The sequence below is a fragment of the Nuphar pumila genome, chromosome 14, assembly GCF_984573655.1.
Source record: "Nuphar pumila chromosome 14, dmNupPumi1.hap1.1, whole genome shotgun sequence".
In the NCBI taxonomy this organism is placed as follows: domain Eukaryota; kingdom Viridiplantae; phylum Streptophyta; class Magnoliopsida; order Nymphaeales; family Nymphaeaceae; genus Nuphar; species Nuphar pumila.
In genome coordinates this window covers 75,517,618-75,530,585 of record NC_143262.1, presented here as the reverse complement: position 1 = coordinate 75,530,585, position 12,968 = coordinate 75,517,618, and the positions used below count along the sequence as shown (strand labels likewise).

General features: G+C 39.4%; 1 pseudogene across 1 annotated transcript; it reads right to left on the bottom strand.

Annotated features, from left to right (window-relative positions):
• Window positions 1-463: 463 nt before the first annotated feature.
• LOC149817001 (putative pentatricopeptide repeat-containing protein At5g09950 pseudogene) lies at window positions 464-4,451 on the bottom strand (annotated as a pseudogene). Its single transcript, XR_016427636.1, has 4 exons — window positions 1,169-4,451; window positions 1,010-1,074; window positions 728-883; window positions 464-621 (listed from the first exon to the last, which is right to left on the bottom strand). The product of XR_016427636.1 is annotated as a putative pentatricopeptide repeat-containing protein At5g09950 pseudogene (transcript).
• Window positions 4,452-12,968: the final 8,517 nt, after the last annotated feature.

Genomic DNA, 12,968 nt, shown 5'->3' with positions numbered 1-12,968 from the left:
AATCAAGTTTCCCAATTTTGGAAGTGGGTTTCTCTCAGGAAAGCAAAGAGTTTTCAGCTTCCGGTAACTATGGTTTCACATATATGTTAACCTAGCTCGTCCTCTATTGTGCATGGGTTTTATCTTTCTTGATGAATTTACAAGATAAGCTTGTGATTTCTAGTGCATAATTCAGCAAGTTATGCCCACATTTTTAATAATATAAAAATATACTATGAACATTACAACAATCTAGTATTTCATATGATACTGCAACTTGTGTGTTTTCATATAATTTTACATTTAAAAAAAATAAAACTTTCTTTCAATTATTCTATGGAAATGCATTTTGTCGTTTGAGGTTCTAGGTGGTGTCTAGATATGGCTGAAAAAAAAAAGGTCCATAATTTTAAATTTCAGTTCAAAAATAAGGACCGACCTTTAGGAAACCCACATGCTTAGATCCTTGCTTCTTCACCAACTGTTTGAAACTATTCCTCCATAAATAAGAACTGGAACATGAAAAATACAGAAAAAATTACAGATGTGATACATCACTATCCATGAAGTGACACTCGGAAATGGCAGGGAGACCCAATTCACCTTCATGCTCATACCCTCTACACTTCAAAGGCTCAAGGTCTGCATTGTATTTTAAGGAAAAGCAGGAATAGGTTTAGTACACATCACGTAAATACTCAACAATCAATTTATACAATGATCAGCAGAAAAGTTTTAGTTTGCATACGTGATTTGCAAAGATGAACCACTTATATTACCACCCATGGGCTGGTTCCATTCAAAGACATCAGGCATATTGTTGAATGTTGATAGTGCCAAGCCTTGAATTTCTGTGCTCACATAAACTAAATCCCATCATCTCATCTTTCACACAATGCAGTACCTAATAAATTGCATAACCACAAGTAATTTTCCATTATTCCAAAAACATGCTAAGCCATATAAAGCATGGAGTCCTACAAAATGAATGTAAAGAAGAAATTCTTAAAAGAGCGTACAACAGTCTTACATCAATGTCTTCAATGATCAACGTATTCATCATGTCTTACATCTCTTTCTTTGCAGATTTTAAAGCTGAAATATGAAATAGATAAAGCAATCAAGTTAAGTGCTAACCCTATAAATCTTTGAGTAAGATTTACCCATCAACAGAACAGCAGAATCTTACAGTTTATAGTAACATCTTTGGTCCTCAGCAGCCAAAGCAGAGCAGCCTAGTCCAGGTCATGTTTTCAACTTTCAACTACTTGTTAGTCACCAGTAATCCCTACAAGAGCATTGCCCAACATCAAAGTGATGGAATCGATTTGAATCACGGACTATGATTGGTCTCCCTACGATCTGGGATACAAATTTGAAAGCAGAGTGGCAGTCACCACATATCCTCAGATTTTTCATGATCCGAATTGGCATATTTCCCGTTGTGCGTGTTAGAACAAATGCAAGTGCAAGCTTCTCGCTGTGATAGCTCAGTAACTCTTCCTTGTGTTCTGCATCAAGATCATACAATGCAAACTCTGTTTGAGGAACATAGCCAGCATCCCTCAGTCGCAGATTCAGGAATCTCAATTTAGCATAAATCTCATTTGCATCTGGGTGAGATGAATCTCCAGCTACAAACATGTGCACACCATCCTTCATCATGACCCAACTACACCCAGGCTCCTTCTTCACTCTCATGTCCCTCATCATGGTTCTTACTTTGGATACCTCATCCCATTTTCCTCCTAAGGCCAACATGTTCGACATGAGCACATAAGTCACTGGGTTTTGTGGTTCCAATTCCAAAAGCCTTTCAGCAGCTTGAATACCTAGTTCAGTGTTACCACGTGTTCTGCAACACGCACTTAGCAAAGTCCGCCAAACAAGACTATTAGGCTGCATACGCATGCTTTGAACAATCTCCCCTGCCTTATTGATTTTACCGGCACGACCAAGAAGATCAACCACACATGAATAATGCTCTATTTTTGGAGCCAGCCCATATATTTTGCTCATGCAGTCAAAATATTCAAGACCTTCATCGACCAAACCAACATGGCTACACGCAGACAGCACCCCAACAAATGTGACGTGGTCTGGTCTCTTATCCGGCTCCTGAAGCATTTGTCTAAACAGCTCAAGTGCCTCTTTCCCATGACCATGCCGTGCATAGCCCGATATCATAGAGTTCCAGGAGAATTCGTTTCTAAAGTCCATAAGGCCAAACAGCCGCGAGGCGTAGTCTATTCTTCCGCACTTGGCATACATATCAATAAGGGAGCTCTCAACAACAACATCTGATCTCAAGGATGACCTTACGATGTAGGCATGGATCTGCATCCCCAGCTCCAATGCTGCAACAGCAGCACAAGCACTGAGCACTGTAGCACAAGTGAAGCAGTCCAACCGATGCCCGATTAGCAACATGTAACCCACAATATCCATGGCTTTGGTTATGAGTGCATTATGGGCGTAACCAGCAATCATGGAGTTCCATGACACAACATCCCTCATAGACATGCGGCGGAAGAGCTGTTCTGCATCGTTCATCTCTCCACACTTTGCATAAGAAGAAATAAGAGCATTCTCAACTGCATTATCTTTAGCAAGCCCGTATTTCATAATCAGTGCATGAACTTGCCTACATAACTCGAGAATTGAAATTAACGGCAATGCTGTAAGCACATTCAAGAATGTTACCCTGTTCAAAGTCCATCCTTCACGAATCATAGCAAGGAAACACTCCAATGCTTCAGTGTTCATCTCAGAGTCGGCCAATGCTCCAATCATAGCATTCCACGAAACTTGATCACGTTCCAGCATCCTGCTGAAAACTTTACAAGAATCACTTATGCTCCCAGACGAAGCATACATTGTGACAAGAGAGTTCACAACAGAAACATCTGATCCGAGGCCCCATTTTATAACATGACAATGGATTTGTTGTCCATGTTGAACAGAGCCCAAGTTTCCACATGAGCTTAATGTGCTTACGAATGTTAAATTTTCAGGCTTCAATCTTTCCCTCATCATCATAAGGAAGGCTTCAAATGATTCTTGATAGCACCCATTCTGATCAAGTCCTGAGATCATTGCATTCCATGAGACTGAATCCTTCCTAGGCATGAGTCTAAACACAGTCATTGCATCACGAACAGTTCTACACTTGGCATACATGTTAACCAGTGCATTGCCAATGGTTGTCTCATGCTCAATGCCGGTTCTGAGTACATGAGCATGAACTTCTCTTCCCCACCTTGGCCCATCTCCACAAGCACAAGCACTAAGAAGAGTAACAACAGAATTGATATTCATGTTAAAGCCTGCATTTCTCATCCAAGAGAAAAGCTCTAGAGCTTCTTCCCAGCAACCTTGTTTCACATATCCAACCATCAGACCATGTATGGAAACTACATTCTTTTCCACCATGCCATCGAATATATTTCGTGCGTCACCCACATGCCTGAATCTTGCGTAGGTGCTAACCACAGCACTCCCAACATATACATTACTCAAATGACCAGACTTCACCACATAGGCTAGAATGTGCTCGACATGTTCCGGGCAACTGCTTATGAGGCTCCCCAGCGTATATTCATCCGGGCACATACCCAAGTGCCGCATTCGTGAGAACAGCTCAAGCACTGATTCATTTTCTTGGGATCGAGAACATATCGATATGATACCATTCCATGATACTACGTTCCGCTCAGGCATTTCATCAAACACTTTGCAAGCATCACTGAAACAACTACAGTTCCCGTACATCCCCATCAACACATTGCAAACAACCATGTGCACTGCGTATCCGTTCTTGACAATGAGTCCATGGACAGCTTTCCCCGACCGCAGATCACAGCAGTCACCGCACCCACGAAGAACACTGCCGAGGGCGAACTGGGTGGGCTCGAAACCTTCCCTCCTCATCTCGGGGAAGAGAAATACAGCTTCGTTCGGCCGGCCGAGACGAACATAGCCTGCTATGATGCAGCTCCACGAGACGGTATTTCGTTCAGGCATTTCGTCAAACACTTGGCGGGCGTCTCGAATGCTGCCCGAGTTGACGTACATGTTGACGAGGGAGTTGGCAATGAAAAGTTCGCCGTCGAGGCCCGCTCGGATGGCGCGGAGGTGGTGAAGACGGCCATCGCTCAACGTGGCCGAGCTGGTGCAGCCGTCGACCAGGAGGGCGTACGTTGTCGAAGGGAGGTGAAAGTCGTCGTCTACAGAGGTTGGGGAGTGGTAGGATGAGGACTTCCTCACCCCAGATCGGGTGGCCACCGGATCGGAGGGATGGGATCGGATGCCGTAAGGATGGAGTACGACATTTTCTTTGAGGAGGATTATGGGGCGTCGATACATGTTGCCGAGGGTGCGGCTTCATCGCTCAGATGGCAACAACTCCAGGGAGGATCGGAATGGCGCTCATGCCACGCACCGTCTCTCTCTCTCTCTCTCTCTCTCTCTCCCTTCGTCCTTTGGTTAAAACGAGTGGGGTGTCAACGGGTCGGGTATGACCCGATCTCGATCTGTACCGAAAGTCAGGGTTTGGTAACGAAAAGAGGGGTCCAATTAATTATCTGGATCGGATCCTAAAGATCCAATCATTACACAAAGCCAGGTATGGTTTATGAAGCCTCCATACTACATTCGGCTTGATTTGAGTCCCAATTAAGATCCGTAATTACGTAATGTAAAATATATAAACAAGTAGCATTTTGGCGGGTCGTCCCGTTACCTTTATAGAACCCATGTATGGTTGTGCCTTTCATAGGTCTGTCAGACCCAAAACTGGACCTGGTACCAGCTCTTTAGAGTGGAACCCACACAGGTCCAAAGAATACTCAACTGTTGATAAGGTTGCAGAACGAGCTAGCTCGGGCTCCACCTGTTTAAGCTTGGGTCAAACTCGTTGGGTCTGAGGCAATCAAGCTTGGTTAAGCTCGATTAGCTCAATTAGGCTCAGTTCGTGTAGTTATATGAGACATCAGTTTTCATATAAAAATAGGTGCTCTTGTTTTCATAAAAAATTTACAATACAGTAGCCAGCTCTGGCTCGACTGAAGCCAGTTACAGACCAGCTCCACCTTGACTTAAGCCGGTTACATACAGAGGGTGTTCATGCTTGGCTTGAGCTCGAGCCAAGCTTTTTTAATGAGCTGAGCCAAGCCAGCCCAATCTCGACTTGAACCCAATTCCTGTGCAGCCTACCTGTTGACACCCCTAATAATGTTATAAGGGTCGGGACAAAAATCAACCATGATCCAGACCATTCAGATGTCAATGAATTGGGCCGGTACCAGATCCGAGTCAGAAGTGGAAAGATGGACTTTAATTAGGGTCCTATATGGGAAACAAGGATTTTACATGAATAAAGATTCAAAGGCTTCGTTAGATTGGAATATGACTTTGAGTATGCTGAATTGGTCCTATTTTTTTAGTTATTCGCTGTAACTTTGTTTTGGATCCGGTTTGAAGTCTAAGCTGTCTTCTAAGATCGGACCATTTTTGCTCATGCTTCAATTAACATATGCACATTGTTTGCAAAACACATGTACAGGTTCTTAAATGCAGACTCCTCGCTATCGCTACAGGGCCCGGATTAAGGGATTCGAAATACAGCATGGATCGGGTATTGGGGAAATTGGAAAAATACCAGCTCCATGGCTCCAAATAGCTTGGATGGGACCCCAACCATTAGCACATTCTAAGATTCGGATGACTAATTGGCCGCTTTTGGAATAATCAATTATCACGTGTAGACGGTCAGAAGCTCCACCCCGGTCAAAAGGGAGCTAGACGCAGATCTTAGAACCTACACCTTTTACACAAAGCTCGGCTAGATCCAGGCTTGAGTTGGGTCCATTGTTAAATGAGCTGAGCCCGAATAAGCTGTGTTCGGTTTGTTACCAGCCATAAAATGATCGTGGCCTGATTTCGAAAATGCCAAACAATTGCCAAAATCCTACCCATGCCCAAAATTCTGATTTTTGACTTTTTTTTAAACATTTTTACCCTTTGCAAACTTTCTAACATTCTCATGTGAACCTCCTTGCATTCACACAAATATATTGTAAATTTATTGACCTTCACAAACCACCTGACATTTGTACAAATATGTTGCAACCCTTCTGATGTTTGCACAAAAATATTATGAACCTCATGGCATTCTCATGTGAACCTCATTATGTTCACACAAATATGTTGCGAACCTCTGACATTCGCACAAATATGTTGTGACCTTTCTGACATTCACACAAATATTTGTGTGAACCTCTTAACGTTCACACAAATATCTTGCGAACCTTCGAATATATTTTTGTTGATCTCTTGACGTTCACACAAATATGTTGTAAACCTCTTGACGTTCACACAAATATTTTGTGAACATATTTGTGCGAACGTTAGGAGGTTCGCAAAAGGTTAAAATATCCTAAAAAAATTAAGAATCAAAATTTTGGGCATGAAGAAGACTTCGGCAAATTGTGAGGCATTTTCAAAATCACACAATTTTACAATGACATAATGGTTATTTTCTACACAATAAGTTCAAACTATCTTCAAGGACTAGTTTAACTTTTTCACTTATTAGCTATACTTTTAAAATTTGTATGATATATTCAAATTTTACTGATGGAAGCACGACCCAACTAATGTCAGTTTCCCCATTACGAGTACACACCACGTGTACTATGCAAAAGCAGTAAGATCTATACTAGACATAACTATGAACACTAATATTTTTTTATTCTTTTTTAAAATAATTGAATAACTATACAAAACCAACTAAGGGCTAGATACATACTTATATGTATATGCCCATATATCAAAATATTGTAGATCCGATAATAGGTTGATCCATGATCTAAGATCCAAATAGATCTTGATGCGCAAAAGCTAAAAAATAAGGATTGTTAGATCCGACAGGTTTCAGTCCAAGGTCATTTGGCCCAGATACGTTGCAAACTAAGAGACAGTTCCAACATGGGATTTGTAGGTGACAGGTTTGCCTTTCTAACGAATTTAAGTTCATGAATTTTTGACAAATGATAGTCAAGATACAGTATTGATACCAGAGCAAAGGACTGGTATTCACAGGTTGGGACTCTTGGGACTATTTAGTGGAAACAAGTCAGAACGGGGTTGTTCTATGGGAACTCAGATGAAGACCTAAACATAAAAGTTGTAGATATTTTAATTTCAGATTCAAAAAAATAAAAACACACAAATCGAAGATTGTATGGCTCTGATATGATCCGAACAAGAGAACGAACTGGTATAGTCCTGAACAGTCATCTATGGGTTTATTCTCTCTATTCCATGACACTTTTGATGGTCAAGATGATTGATTCAGCAAATATAACAAACATGAAAGTTATAGTTTTTGGTGTTAGCTTTCCAACAAGTTATCACACATGAATTTTTGTTATGTATTTTAGAAGATATGGTGTAAACAGTGTATTTGTATCTGATAAACAGACTGTCACAAATCTGAGTTAATGGTATACATGATTCAAACAACCTTTTTAGATTAACCAAGTTTTAGTTTTATGTTTACTGTTCAATATGCACACACAAACACTTCTAAGGTATTTTCTTCAATGAAAATTTTTTCCCTTCCTCTTTACCCCAACTCCTGTTAGACTAACAAAGATTAAGAACAAAATCTTAAATATAAAATTTAACTAGCAGAAATATTTACTCAAGATTCAATGCTTGAAAAAATTGCTAGTTTTGATCAGACCAGGCAAGAACTTCTGTAAAACCGAGGTAAGCTTAATTAAACTAGATTCGCAGACAAAGAAGAGTTCTAAATGATTCAAAGGTTCATAGCAACAACAACGAACGATGAGCGACAGGTATCTCCCTCCCTTTCAACTCAGCAAGAACACTAGGATCAAGATGTATCATGATTGCTGGTACAGATTGGACCCAACACCCTTCCACGACCTTGGCTGTTTCAGAACAACCTCATCACAACGTGAAAATGGTAGAGAAGATACACCCACTAATCTGGGAAGTTTGTTTTGAACTTGGACAACAACACAAGCTCAATACACACGGTTTTGTCAGCTCAGTTTTTAGACAACACGGTTTTGGATAGAACGGCTAGATTCTCGCCCAGATGCTCACATGCAGCTCTGGTGCACACCCAACAGCTTCACACGGTCTACACCATGGTAGGGATGCAGCCATCTTCAAAAAAATTGCCTAAGGTAGGGACGACCATGGGGTTCCATCATGAAATGTTTTTTTCTTCCATCAAGTTTTTTTTTCAAAAAGAGAGAAAAGTCCCTCTACATTTTTTTCTCAAACCTCTTTAAGCTCCAACCTGATGGAATAATGAGCAGAGGGGGCTTCCAAGACCACCTCTCATGTGGCCAACGGAAGAGCCTCATTTGAAATGACCTTGAGAGTGTTTTCAAGACCACCCCTCATGTGGCCAATGAAAATGTGTCTTTTGAAATGGCCTTGACTCCTCTTTACAACAGTAAAAAAAAAAAAGGCCTTAAGACTACACTAGTTTCTTAAGGCTCCTTAAAAGCATTTCACCATTTTTTTTCTTTGAGCCTTTAATCATGCTTCACCCTTTGACCTTGTTCAATCAAAATCAATGAGGTCTATATTGGTCCAACCTCAACAGCGCCAATATGGACCCATATTTGAAGTATTGGATCGTGGGTAAGATCCAATGCTTCAAATGGATCTCAAAAATTATCTAAATAAGTTTAGATCAAAAATAAAATTGAGAAAAATAAAAAATCTACCCAATATCCCCATAGACCCTCTAGTGCCCTAAAATAATTCTATCAAACACCAGAACTATCTGAATTCATAGAAACTGGCACCTAGAGAAAATAAAATAAAATAAAAAGAAAAGAAAAAAAATACATGAATGGTTCCAATATACACAAAAATAAAATCACAAAAATAAAATAAATTTTCTGAGATGATGAAGCAAAATCCTCAGAAAATTAAATGGCAAATAACCAAAATACCCCTCAACCCCAAATGGACCCGAAATGGGCTTTTTGAGATGGGTCACGGGTCTTGTAATGTAGATCGGGTTTATGCTCCTCGCGAGTGTCTGGATACTCTGCATAATTTACCTTATCATCTTTTATAAGTCTATACATATATCTTAATATACATATATATACACATATTGTACTCTTTTATCCCTATACACGCAAGTATACCTCAACAACATAACAATGTCACTTGATTAGATTTTCTTTTTTACAAAACCAGAAAAGTTCATATGCACCCAACCAGGATTCAACAAAGTAATATTTAGTCAGGCATGAAATAAAAGAAATGAAGAAAAAAGGAAGAAAATTGACCCCATGGAGGAGAAAATTGACCCCATGAGAGTTGGGGAAGGAAAAGAATTATCAGTATCAAACCTCTCAATGGTTGTTTTGGTTCGAGATGGATTCAGAAGTAAGTGAACTCCTTGATAAGACCCACAAGGAGAAAAAGGAAGGATAACGTTATTGCGAAGGTAGAGGAAGGGTATCACCTAGAGGAAACGATTTGCCCATTAAAAAATGGGTGAAGAAAGTTGAGAAAAAGTTGTCAAAATTATTGATAGTTGTTAGAGCGCGTTCTAGTGTCATCGATAGGGCACAAGATGATTTTGGGAAGCTAGAAGGTAAGGTGAAGACGGAGCTCAATGAGTTGAGGGCCACTATCCGAGTGCTGTCAGACAGGTTGGGTACTCAAGAGACCAAGTTACATGAACTCCGAGCTTTGGAAGGTTATCAGGAAATAGAATTGGTGGTGTGGGTAACACCAAAAATTTTGGAAACATTGGAAATGATTAGAACGTGATGGTAGTCCAATGCAAGAAGCTTGAATTAAAGTCTATGAAGATGGCAAAGTTCAAAGGACAAAGTGAGGCAAGGGCCTTTGAAAACTGGATATAGGATGTGGAATAGTTCTTCAATCAAGCTGAGATCAAAGATGATAAGATGATATTGAATGTATATGCACTGCGACCAGGTATCTGACTGACAATGCCGCAATATGGTGGAGAACACAGTGTTGAACATGGAATGGGGAATGTTGATGATTGAGTCATGGGATGGTTTTAAGAGAGAGATGAGAGAGTATTTTCTCCCATAAAATGCTGAGAAATGGCTCAAGAGAAACTGATTCAAGAATATGTCACAGCCTATTCGTCCTTGATGCTTGATATTGAAGACATGATCGAGAAAGACCGCATGTACTTTAAGAAAGAATTAAAATTCTAGGCCCAATAAGAGTTAGCCAGGTTGAAGCCGAGAGATTTGACGAGTGCTTTAGTCATGGCAAAACAAATGATTGAACACACTTATCATGTTGGACCTCAAGTAAGGCCATTTCGCAATGACGAACGAGACAATGTAACAGGTGGCCAAGGTGAAAATCAATATTGTGCACCTCCTCGAGACCAAGGAAACCAAAATTATGCTTGACCAAAGGAACTGCCATGTAATAGACCGACACCAAAAAATCAGTATCAAAGAAATTGAAACATTCGGTATTAGTACTGCAAGGAAAACCACTTTGCTCAGAACTACCCCACTTGAAACCCAAGAAATGTTGGAAAAGGGCCACCAATGCCATCGAAGTTGAAGATGAACCCGAGGGAGAAGAAATCAAGATGAATGTCATGCAGAGGGTACGCACGTTAGAGGGCTCTACCTCTACCATTTTAAGATCCGCAGATTTTCTATAACATTTTGAGTTAAATATGAGGTATTTTACGTATATTCATTGTTTTGACCTAAGAATACAAAACAAATAAATTTCTATGAGCCAACTATGCTTAGGATACGTATATGTATCTCTTCGATGATTTTTGCCAGAAAAGTTCAGAGAACCATACCAAGTTTGTTAAGCAAAATGAAATGTTTTGTACAAAGAAGCATGTGACCAATTTTGGGTTTTTTTAGAAAAATATCAGCGGTCCTCCAAACCATGCGAGCCCCACAAAATATTTTGCAGGTCTCATAAAAATATTTTGTGAGGATACCAATGTTATTTAGTTACTTATTCCTTAAGTCTTGTGATGTGACATGCTCCTTGTCACATCACCTTAATGGCCATTAATGCTTTTGACCAATCAGGCCAAGCACGACCCAACCATCGTGGTTCTACCATCAGTTCTTTCTCTCTCTTGTCTATAATTTTTTTGTCAGACCGAGCTTTCGCAATAAAGCAAGAGTGGAGGGTTTAATTTGTGAAACATACACTTTAGAAGAGATTTCAAATTTCTCATCTATGTACTTTGAGCCTCACATTCCAACATGTTACACTTGCGTACCTCGTAATGATGATGGAGAACAAGTTATTGTGACTGACAAACTATTGATATTTAAACTACTTGGGAAGGCCTTTGGCAGTTGCCGATCAAGACTCTTGGAAGATCGAGAGCAAGACGCATCACAAATCTATATACTTTTTAATTGCTCAGAGGTCAACCCCTACATCGAGTAAGTATGCATAATATGTTACATTTAGTTCTCTACGTACATATTTTTGTAATATAATTATTTGTTAAATGCAGATGATTTGATCTAGAGTTGCGATGAGAACTTCCACATCTAATTGATTCAGAATTACAAAAAGAACATGAAAATAAGTTTGTGGCATGAATGAAAGAGTTACTAAGGACAATGACATGCATTCTTTCTATGTGAACAACAATATGTTACTTAATTGGTCGTGTTTATAGTCATTGTTTATGCTTGTCGGTCCGCCATGGTGGTGTTAATAACCAAAGAATATGTGATTTACAAAATGATACGACCAAAGTTGTGCATTGTTACAATGGATACATTGTAAATGGTTATTGATTCCATACAAAAGACTACGGTGCAAATAAGTCAACGATGAATAGTGGCGTGTGTGTTCAGGGTAGCAGTTACGGTGAAAATAAACTTGACTACTAGGGTTTATAAAAGAAATAATGGAGTTCACTTAGGCATAAATAACATGTTAACTTTATTCAAGTGTCATTGGTTTGATCCCACAGCAACAAGAGTCGACAAAGCCTCTGGCATTGTAGAGGTGAATCATAAATCAAGGTTTGAACATATGAATCATTCATATTAGCATTACAAGCTCAAGAAGTTTACTATACTTCATATCCGAATACAAGGAAGTCAGATAGAAATGAATGGTGGGCGGTTTGCAAGGTGAAGTCTAAACTATACCTCGAGTATGATCAGTTACAAGAAGACAAGATTGTTGAAGAGGTTGAATACTATCAATCAGATAATATGTATTACTTCTATTATGGTCACAATATCATACATGGTTTGCATGTCACATCTCTATTGTCCGATGACATATGTATGGAAGAATGTGATCCAAATGATATACTAAGTGGATGGGCTCCCAATATAGAAAAAGATGAAGAGGAAGAGGAAGAGGAAGAAGAAGTATATGAAAGTAAAACAAGTAATGATGAAGCATACTCGATCTAGTGAAATACATGTTTGAATGTTATGAATGATTTGAATATATTGCCATGTTTGATGAGGTAGTACTTACGAGGTAGTAGTTAGCGGAATATTAGAGTGTGTTTGCTGCAGGTACATGTTTGACATTGATATGCTATGAATGATTTGAATGTATTGTCATGTTTGATGTGACTGTATCCATGCTTTCATGAAGTAATTTTTTATTTGAATATGTATCTATGAAATTGCATTTCATGTAATTGATCCAAATAACATTTTTATTTGTTAGAATATGATTCGTGGCGGTCATAGTGGTCGAGGACCAAGTGGAGGCCGTGGGACATCATTAGGTAAATGTCTTTGTGTTATATTTAAATATAGGCATTCATTATGTTTTTGCTTATACATTGATATAAACATTATTACTTTTTAATCATCTTTATAGGATCCCAGCTAAGTGATAGGCAGTTTCAGCCTTCGTCTTCACGCAATGCTTTGATAGGTATATCATTTAAATAATTATATACTTGATTA